General features: G+C 34.1%; 1 pseudogene; it reads left to right on the top strand.

Moving 5' to 3' along the window:
- The first annotated feature begins 9,177 nt into the window (after positions 1–9,177).
- Positions 9,178–10,103, top strand: LOC100933387 (annotated as a pseudogene).
- The last annotated feature ends 732 nt before the right edge of the window (positions 10,104–10,835 follow it).

Here is a 10,835-nt window from a genome sequence, read left to right as displayed (position 1 = left end):
AACATCAGTCCTGAAATCAGGAGAACCTGAGTTGAAATCTGACCTGACATTTAATACTTATTAGCTGTGTTGCCCTGGACAAGTCACATAATCCCCCCCCAAAAAAAGAAAGGAAAAACTACATTATTATTCCCCAAAGATCAAAAACTCATCTAGATTGGATAAACTCTATATGTAGAATCTATAGCAACTATGGTAAGCCTGCAGAATTTGAGAAGGCAGGGAACATATAATCTGTATCAACAGGAGTGCCAATACCCATAAACCCCAGACTCTTCAATTTATCAAGCATTTCCTCACTTAATAAAAGTGAATAATATCTATTCCATAGCAAAATTCTTGAGATATAAGGAGAAACTATTTTAAGATAATAGAAGAAATGGTGTTTTGCATAAATACAGAGTTAATTTTAAATCAGGAAGACTGAGGTTCTAAAACAGCACATATTGTCTAGGATCTTTCAATGCCCCAAGAAAGCTTTCTTTTTAAAAAAAAAAACAAAAGATATTTTATTTTAAGCAGACCACTCTGCATCAATGGAGAGAGTTCCTTGTCTAGAAGCATCCTACACCAATAAAATTATAGATCCGATAATTTTTTTTAAAATCCTACTAGAAAATGATTTTTAAAGAGACTGTGAAAGGTTTAGGTATGGTGACTGAATCAGATTACCTTGTATTATTATGAATAAAATTTAAGAGCCTAAGAAAGTATTAAACTTCTATTTTAAAATTTACATTTTTAAATGAGGTTGGGGAGAATTTTGTAAATGAAAAAGGGGAAAAAGTAACATTTGCTTAGCCCTGACTCAAATTGAGGATGATTAAAGTTTAAAAAAGGTTTTGTTCAATCTCATGATAATTAAGAAAAGGAAGGCAAAGAGAGTGAAAGGTAAAGAGAAAGGATAAATTGTAATCCTTGATTATTAAAGGTATAGACATATCCTTATTGTGAATTTTGAGGAAATGCAAAATTTTATTAATTTTTTTATTGCTTTAAACATCAATTACTTAGTTCCATTTTATTATGCACATTCACCTCTTCTTTTTCCTAATAAATCACATTTTTAATGTCCTAACATTCATTTTAAATTAAATTAGGTACCTACCCTACATGAATAACAATAAGGTAAGTGACACAATAGGGAAAAATGAAATCCTAGTAAAATGAAATTAAGGACATGACTAGATACACTCAAAAGCATTTTGATGAACAATATCTAGCGGGGGGGAGTAAACATAAAAAGAGCAAGACAAAATTAAAATACCTCTGTTTTAATTGAGTTTTGTCCACAAGAAAGTAAATCAGACACTAAATTACCATGTTTTCTGGAACTGAGCTTAGTTAGGGTCCCACTGAGGAAGTGAGACAGGGAGCAATTTACTGTTACCAATAAAGTTACTTAGCTCAATATTCCATCTAGAAGTAGCAGTAAGAAGCCAGGTTTTCATCCTAGGTGTTATCAGAAGTTGTCATAGTATTAGCTAAACTGAGATTCTAACTTATAATCCTTTTACCTAGCTGGGCTACACAAGGACGGTTAATAAGGAAACATTAGGAAACCACTTTGGGTTACTCAGATGAAAGGTACTATACAAATATATGTATGAACATCGATTGCTACACTGGTTTATAACTAGTAATGCTGATGCACTGGGGAAACAATGAAAATGGAAAAGCAGTGCATCATGGGTAGGAAGAGTGAGGGGCACAATAAGGAACTTTAATTCAATTTTGTAATTCAGGGTGAGAAAGTAATACAAGAAGTTATTAGGAAAAATTCAATTGAGTGGGAGAGGCAATTGTTAACAGCGTCTTCTATTTGTAAAAAAGAGAGAGAGAGAGAGAGAGAGTATATTTGTTAAATTTCTATCAGAGAAAAGATGGTGGCGTGAACCAGAAGGCTGACTTTGAAGTTAGAGGGATCTGGGTTCAAGTTCTGATTCTTAAACTCGAATCTGTCAAAATGGTCTTTTTACTGTTTTTCACACCTGGCACTCCCATGTGCTTTTATGACTTGAATAAAGGAATAAAAAATTACTTACTTTGTGCCGAATAAAAGTAATATGGATGATGGCATAATGATGGTAAGAAGTTTTGTTTTTGTTTTTATGACACTCATTTGCTTTACCATAAATTCTGTTGGAAGGAATACATGCTACACTCTTATCTGCCTTCCTCTAGAATGGATAGAACACTGAGCCAGAAGTCAAGAGAACACATCTCTCAATATAGCCTTAGATACCATTAATTCTGTGATCCTGCAAGTAATTTAGCTTCTGCCTATCTAGATTTTTTCATCTGTAAAATTGAAATAATTACAACATCTAACTCCAAGGGTTATTGTAAAGATAAAATGAACTAAAGTTTATAAAGCACTTTACAAACCTTAAAATTCTATGTAAATTCTAGCTAATTGTTCTTATCATCTGTCCCAATATAGAAAAGACAAAGGAGAGAAAGCCACATTGTTGCTATACCTTTTGGCTAAGGACAAAGCTGCCAGCATTTAGAACTATTATCATTTTAAGCAGCATTTTGGTTTTTGTAAAACATTTGAATTAATATTAAAAGCAGATAGCAATAGAATCAGGAACAGATCTAATTATTTGGATGCTTTGGGAAAGACTAAAAAGGAGAAAGCATAGACCTGGAAGATATTGAAATCTAAATTTTTGAGGTTTTATGCATCTAATTTGAATTCTGCCAAAGCAAACTGGCTGGGGGTTCATAGCCACATATTTAATAAAGATGAAGATTTATTAATATGTTTATAAAACCTACCAGTGAGAAAGAGAAAGAGAAAAAGGAGAGAATAAGAGAGAGAGAGAGAGACAGACAGACAGACAGACAGAGAGACAGAGACAGAGACAGAGAGAGACAGAGACAGAGACAGAGACAGAGACAGAGACAGATTCCTAATACCTGAGGTAGTAGTAACAGATTAATTTGAGATGAACAGTCATTTTTTCCCAGTCCTCTAACTAGAAACACATGCTGGGTTTAAAAGGTAAACTGCTGTGAAAGAATAAGCATTATTAAGTTTCCAAAGTAAAATTAAGTTTCAATATCTCAAAAAAAAAAAAATGAGCAAAAAAGGAATTAGGAAGTGAGAAAAGAACAGGTGGACTCAGTCAATCAGAAGGAGTCTTTTAGCTTAGGAAAAAAAAAACACAAATTCAATATAGTAGCAGATCCAGCTCAAACTGATTGGGGTCAATGACCATACTCAACTGTATTTCTACTGTGCTTGCTTAATAAAATAACTGAATATTAAACAACACACCTCATAATAGGAGTTTTCTACCATTCTTGAACATGGAATATATTATAAGGGAGGGGAGACATGCTTAAACATATTTAGGAAGAAACATACAGTGGGCATATAAGAAAGATTGTCACCCAGAAGGGAATAGACCAATCCATTCTCTACAGACCTAGCTAACAAGTATAAAGCTTCTCTGGCTTCTGTTCTCAGTGTTGCTCTTATGAAAGAGGAGCAGAGCCCACTTCTGGCCAAAAGTGGTAAGACAATTGTTTAAGATTTTTCTTTAATAAATTTTCCTTGATGGCTGAATTCCATGTCAAGCATGTTTCTAGCACCACTGCCCCATACAGGCAATGATATAACACCTAGCATATGTGGTTTCCTTCCCCAACCTTACCTTTTGAAACATGCTTGTTCACCATTATTACATTAACAGGATCTCATGGAGCCATGAGGAAGAGAGGATGTTCGGCTTCCAGTCATGTATTATTTATCACTGGATTGAAACCCTGTATATTGAAGGGTAATTTGCCTTTGCTGTGTACCTCTTCCTTCTGGATTCAAAACATGAATGAGTTCATCTAAGATAGCCATAGGGATGGGTGTGGGGGGAAATACCCTCCCTCTGTATCCAGCTACAAGCCTGAGAACAATTTGTCCCCTGCCTGGGCTTTTGTGTCTTCTTTCTTTGGGTATAAGGACTTACAAGAACTCAAAGGGACAAAAGACCTGTGATAACGAGGGCAACATTTCCCATAGGAAAAGCAATGGCAGTAACATGAAAATAGCTTGCATCAAACAATTCAACTACATCAGAAGAAACTGTCAAAATAGAAGAAATAAGGAGTTAGCATCTCAGGAAAAATTAAGGTCAGAAAGAAAACAAGAAAGATAATCAGAGAAAAACTAGAGTTGGTATTTTTTTAGCCTGGTTAAAAAAATATATCTCATGTCCCAATAAGGCTTGAATGCTGACTTCTCAACTTATTGAGTAAGTAGTAATGTCATTAAATTCAGTTCAAATTATCATGCAATATCTGCTGTTTATTTTTTTAAACTTAGCATTCCCATTTCTATGTGGGAATTCTATGTGTGATCTGTTCTATAAATAATTCTTGTTTGTACACTGAGTCTCACTTTTAAACCATTAAAAAAAACTGATTACCCCCTTTTGCAGAAGTTCAAAACTATTAAAAATGGTATTGTCCCCAGAATCACAAGGATGAGAGTGCTGAGTCAATGAACAAGAGAGCTTTGAAACCTACTTCTCCTATTGAAATATCAAACTTTTCCAGCAATGAAAACAATTACCACTATTTGACTGGGTCCAGAGAAGGGAGAGTTGAATAATCTGACACCTTGTGAGTTCCAGTAGCAGGTGCTTCTACCCTCTATGCTCCTTAATGTTTGCAAAATTCCTTACATATATTGTCTCATGATCTTCACAAACCTAATAAGATAATATCATCATTTTATAGATAAGGAATCTGATGTTCAGACAGATTAAGATTAGCCTAAAATCATAGAACTAATAAGTAACTGAAGTGAGAATTGAACCTACATCTTTTTGGCTCTGGGTTCAACACTGCCCACTATACCATTCTATCTCACATTCTTTATCCACTTAAACAGGGGTAGAATGAATTCTCAGTAGCATTCACACAAAAGGTATCATACATTGAGGTGAGTAATATCCTAAACAATCTTACCTGACAGAATTCTCTTTCAGCCATAGAACTGTCAGTACGAGTTGCTATTTAGTCCTTCACTATAGTACTTCACTAGCCCTCACTCTTGTCTGGGGTCTGAATCTAAACAAGGATTACCAGGTTTTTAAAGAGGGGGATTACTTGTTTTTAGCAGAGAAAGACTTCCATCAGTTGTCTGAATAGCTACAAACTCTCAACATAGCTATAATCTATCTCTGGATCATATATGTGTTATATATTTAACTCCTTTAGCTATCTCTATGATGTAGAATAAACCATCTCTGCTCTATCTCTATCTCTGTGATTGATTCTCACCCAATTGCTCTTCACCATACTCATCCCCCTTTCACTCAGATTCATGAATTTTCACAATCAAAAATATTTTATTGATGTTACTTTATCTCTCCTTCTGCTCTTTCTAATGCAATATTCCAATTATGAATCACATATCATCTAATCCCAATAACATAAAGATGTATGTACCTCACTGTTTTTTTAATTCCTTAAATCAGGTAGAAACAAGATGTTGGAGCAAAGGGACTCTTCTGAATTCTCTCCTAAACCCCTCCAAATATATTTAAATAATGGATCTAAACATATTTTGGAGCACCAAAAGCCACAAAAAAGATGGATCCAATTTTCCAGCCAAAGACAACATAGAAGATAAGCAGGAAAGATATGGGGCACTTCACAGTGCAGACCCCATTAGCACAGCTCCAGCCTCAGAAACCAGGGGTCTCTGAACCAGTGGCAGCAGTGATAGTTTCCAGATTTCTCAGCCCACAGAGGTCAAGGATAACTTGGAAGGTTGTCAGGAAAAGTTTGTTGCATTAGTGTGTGAGGGGAGCCTCAGCAAACCAGGAGAGGGTTTTGAGAGCCACAGTGGTAGTGGTGGTGGCAGCAGGTGTAGAAGCAGCAATCATGATGGCTTCCAGAGGCTTCAATTTATCGGTAAAAGAGGAAAAAAGTTGGTCAGAAGGAGATTGCAAGGCTTTCTTTGCTAACATTTAGGCAGCTCTCTGTCACTTTGCTAATACTCAGGTTTCAGTGTTGGATCACAATACAAGTCCCTAGAAGGATCTCTGAAAATAAATGAACAAAGCCCCTGAAGTTTGGGATATTACACCCTTCACCCTTGAAACAAAGTCCAACTTTAACAAAGAGTTAAAAAAACAAGTAATAGACTGGGGAAATGAGCAAACAATAGAAAAATATTCTGATCATAGAAAGATACTATGTGACAAGAAAGATCAAAATATACACTCAAAATAAAACACCAAAGTCTCAAAATCTTCAAGAAAAAATAAGCATCGATTTTAGGCCATAACATAGCTAACAATTTACCTGGAAAAGAGATCCAAAAGGTAATTTAAAAATGAATGGTCTACCTAAAAGCCATGATCAAAAAAAAAGGGGGGGGGGAGCCAAGACATCATCTTTCAAGAAATTATCAAGAAAGTTTTTCTTTATATTCTAAAACCAGAGGGTAAATTGGAAATTGAAAGAATCCACCAATCACCTCCTGAAAGAAATTCCAAAATGAAAACTCCCAGGAATATTTTTTCCAAAAATCCCAGGTCAAAGAGAAGATGTTGTAAGAGTCCAGTAGGAGCAATTTATGTATAGTGGAATCAGGATAACGTGAGATTTAGCACCTTCTACATTAAGAAATCATAAAGACTGGAATATGACATTCCAAAGAACAATGGAGCTAGGATTACAACCAAGAATCACCTACTCCACAAAACTGAGTATAATCCTTCAAGAAAAAAGATGGACATTCAGTACAAAGGGGACTTTTAAGCATTCATGATGAAAAGACCAGAGCTTAATAGAAAATATGATTTTCAAAAACATAACTCAGAAGAAGCATAAAGAGGAAATCAGGAAAGGGAAATAATAAAGGGCTTAATAAGGTTTATCTATCCTACATTCCTACATGGGAGGATGATAATTTTACATCATAAGAACTTTCTCATTATTAGCACTGTTTGAAGGCATATATATAAAAAGAAGGCATAGTTGTGAGCTGAATAGGAAGGGAGAATATCTTTAAAAAATAAAATTAAATAATAAGAGAGGAATATATATGGGGGAAAATGTAAGGGAAAGGTGTAATAGCATAAATTATCTGTCACAAAAGAGGCAAAAAAAAAAAAAAAAAGCTTTTAGAGTGGAGGTAAAGAGAGGTAGGAAAAAGAGAGTGAATAAACTTTAATCAGAATTGACTCAAAGGGGAAATAACATGCACACTCAACATGGGTCTAGAAATCTATCTTACCTTGCAGGAAAGTAGCAGAAGAAAATATAAGAAGGTCAGAGGGTGATAGAAGGAAGGACATATTGGAGGAGAGATGGTCAGAAGCAAAACACTTTTGAGTAAGGATAAGATGAAAGAAGAGAGAACAAAATAAGTAGGCAAGAAATACAGTTAGCAAATGCCTCATTTCTCAAATATATAGGGTACTGAGTCAAATTTATAAATATGAGTATGTATATACATATTTAATCCCCCAATTGATAAATGATCAAAAAATATGATCTATGCTCAAATGGCTATAAAATCATGCATACCCTTATACTTAATATTACCACTAGTAGACACGTAATCCAAAAGAATTTTTTTAAAGGAAAAGTACCCATAAATACAAAAAATATTTATAACACTTCTTTTTTGAGCCAAAAAAAATGGAAATAAAAATAATACCAATCAATTGAGGAATGGCAGAAAAAAAAATTATAGTGTGTGATTATGATGGAATATCATTGTTTTATGGGAAAAGATGAGCAGAATGCTCTCAGAAAAATCCAAGAAGTCCTCCTGAGCTCATGCAAAGTGAAATGTACTGTGTACATTAGCAATATTGTAGAATGTTCAGCTGTGATTGACTTCTATTCTCAGCAATACAATAATTCAAGACTACTTTGAAGGGTTTATCATGAAAACATGCTCAGAAAAAGGACTGATTGTGTCTGAATACAGATTGAGACTTTTTTTTTCATTTTATTTTTCTTGAGGGTTTTTTTAGAGGGAAGATATGTGTTGTTTTTTTTTTCACAACATGACTTATAGAAATGTTTTACATAGCTTGATAAGTGCATTTTCAATGAGTGTGGGTGGGGAAGAAGGAAGGAAGAGAATTTGAAAATCAAAGTTTTAAAACAAATGAAAAAAACTTTTACATACAACTGAGAAAAATAAAATATTTTTTAAAAGTTCCTTAAATCACTTTTCTGGGGAACTATTCACCTTATACTAACAGATACATTATCTCCTGTGGAAGTCTGAGCTCCTTTATTGCTAGTTTCATTCCTACAAATTACCAGCTGCTCTCTCTGATATCTGGTTTAGCTATTATGTCCTGCATTTTACTTCTTATATCTCTCTTTTTGTTAAAGAATTTAATCTGAATAACCAATCTTAGGTTAGTAGTTTCTTCCCAAATGTATTTAGATATGTTCTGTTGTTAATAATGAATTCACTACTCATTTAGGCCACAAATCAATAGTATAAAGAGAAGATTCAAGGAATTTTATTCTACTCTATCCATTTTTAACTAGTTCCTTGTTCTTATATTTAATCATAAAATGTTCTATATTTCAAATATTTGCCTTTCCCCTTTTTAAGTCCTAGTTAGACCAAAATGCTTATTTAACCTTCAGGCTCAGTTAACCTTCTTGGATACCAAGTATTCTTCCAATTATATCCAAATCTTATTAGATTTCTGAGTCTGAACATTACCTGGGAAAACTATAGAAAAGTGTAGATCAGCCCTACTGAGTAAAGGAATTGACCCTGAGTGAAACAATTCATGAAGATCATCTGCTAAAGAAGATTAGTTGTGATCTCTGAACAACTAAGTTAAAGAACCAATGTTTAAATTTTCAGTGAGTATATCTCTGTTTAGAAAAATTATATCTAATTTTGACTACAGCTATATTTATAGTACTACTAAAATTTAATTATAAAACTATAAAAATAGTGTTGACTTTACCACAAGAGTATCCACTGAAAAGCATAACCTTTCCTGCCAATTTTTAGCTTACTTTATATTCTTATCTTCCATCAAAATATTGCTGAAACCCTGTTCTGAGATAGAGGTGACCCTCACTCTTACAAACAAACATGTTTGTTGCAATGGTTTGCTGCCAGAACACAGGTGTTGTGAAAATCATCACTAAACCTCCACAGAATTGGGCAAGGAAAAGAGACACATTAACATTGTTAGCATTAGACACAAAGACTTTGGCAAGTCCGCTACTCAGGGTCACCTCATCTATAAATGTGGAATTAATAAAAAAAAAAAATTGAGAAGTTCAAGTAGGAGGTTGTTGAGATGGGAAAAGACTCCTTCAAAAATTTCTGGGTCTTGAATAAACTAAATGCTGAACATGAGTTTAGTATCACCATGGATATCTCTCTGTAGAAAATTGAAAACTGCAGGTATTATATGCCCATTATTGATGCCCCAGGTCACAGAAATTTTATTAAGAACAGGATTACAGGCACATCTCAATTTGACTGTGCTATCCTGATTGTTTCTGCTGGTGTTGATGAATTTGAAGCTGATATCTCAAAGAGTGGACAGATTCATCAGCATGTCTTCTAGATTACACATTGGGTGTAAAACAACTGATTATTGTGATGAACAAAATTAATTCCACCTTATAGCTAGAAGAGATAAGAGGAAATCGCCAAGGAAATCGATACCCATATTAAGAAAATTGGCTATAACTCTGACACAGTAGCTTTTGTGCCAATTTCAAGTTGGAAAAGTAAAAACATGTTTGGTCCAAATTCTAATATGCCTTGGTTAAATAGTTGAAAAATCACTCATAAGGATGGGAATGCCAATAGAACTATATTACCTGAAGTTTAGGATTGCATTCTGCCACCAAGTCATTCAATTGCAAGGCCCCTTCATCTATCCTTCCAAGATGTCTACAAGACTGGTGGCATTGGTACTATACCTGTTGATCAAGTAGAAACTGGTTAGGGTGACATCATCTTTGCTCTAGCCAATGTTACAACTGCAATAAGATCCATTAAAGTTCACTATGAAGTTTTTAATGAGACTCTGTCTGAGGATAATATTGGTTTCAATGTCAAGAATAATTCTGTCTAAAAATTTTCTGTTCCATCCTGATGATTTCTCACAATGAATTCTCAAAATTGCAAAGATGTCACTTTATCTAGTTCTTTAAGAATATATCTGCTTTGGGTTAACAAGATGGCAAGTAATATAGAATTAGTAATTTTAACCATAAATGTGAATGGGATAAACTCCCCTATAAAGAAGAAATGGTTAGCAAACTGGATTAAAAGCCAGAATTCTACAATTTGATGTTTACAGGAAACACACTTGAAGCAGGGTAATACATACAGAGTAAAGATAAAAGGTTGTTGCAGAATCTACTATGCTTCAGGTGAAGTCAAAAAAGCAGGGGTAGCCATCCTCATCTCAGATCAAGCAAAAACAAAAATTGATCTAATTAAAAGAGATAAGGAAGGGTACTATCTCTTGCTAAAGGGTAGCATAGATAATGAAGCAATATCAGTATTAAACATATATGCACCAAGTGGTCTAGCATCTAAATTCTTAAAAGATAAATTAAGAGAGTTGCAAGAAGAAATAGACAGCAAAACTATAATCTCAACCTTGCACTCTCAGAATTAGATAAATGAAACCACAAAATAAATAAGAAAGAAGTCAAAGAAGTAAATAGAATACTAGAAAACTCAGATATGACAGATCTTTGGAGAAAATTGAATGGAAACAGAAAGGACTACACTTTTTTCTCAGTAGTCCATGGAACCTATACAAAAATTGACCATATATCAGGACATAAAAACCTCA

Source organism: Sarcophilus harrisii, chromosome 1 (genome assembly GCF_902635505.1).
Source record: "Sarcophilus harrisii chromosome 1, mSarHar1.11, whole genome shotgun sequence".
NCBI classification, from domain to species: domain Eukaryota; kingdom Metazoa; phylum Chordata; class Mammalia; order Dasyuromorphia; family Dasyuridae; genus Sarcophilus; species Sarcophilus harrisii.
The sequence above is the reverse complement of the archived record's forward strand: the minus strand, read 5'-3'. Positions and strand labels throughout refer to the sequence as shown.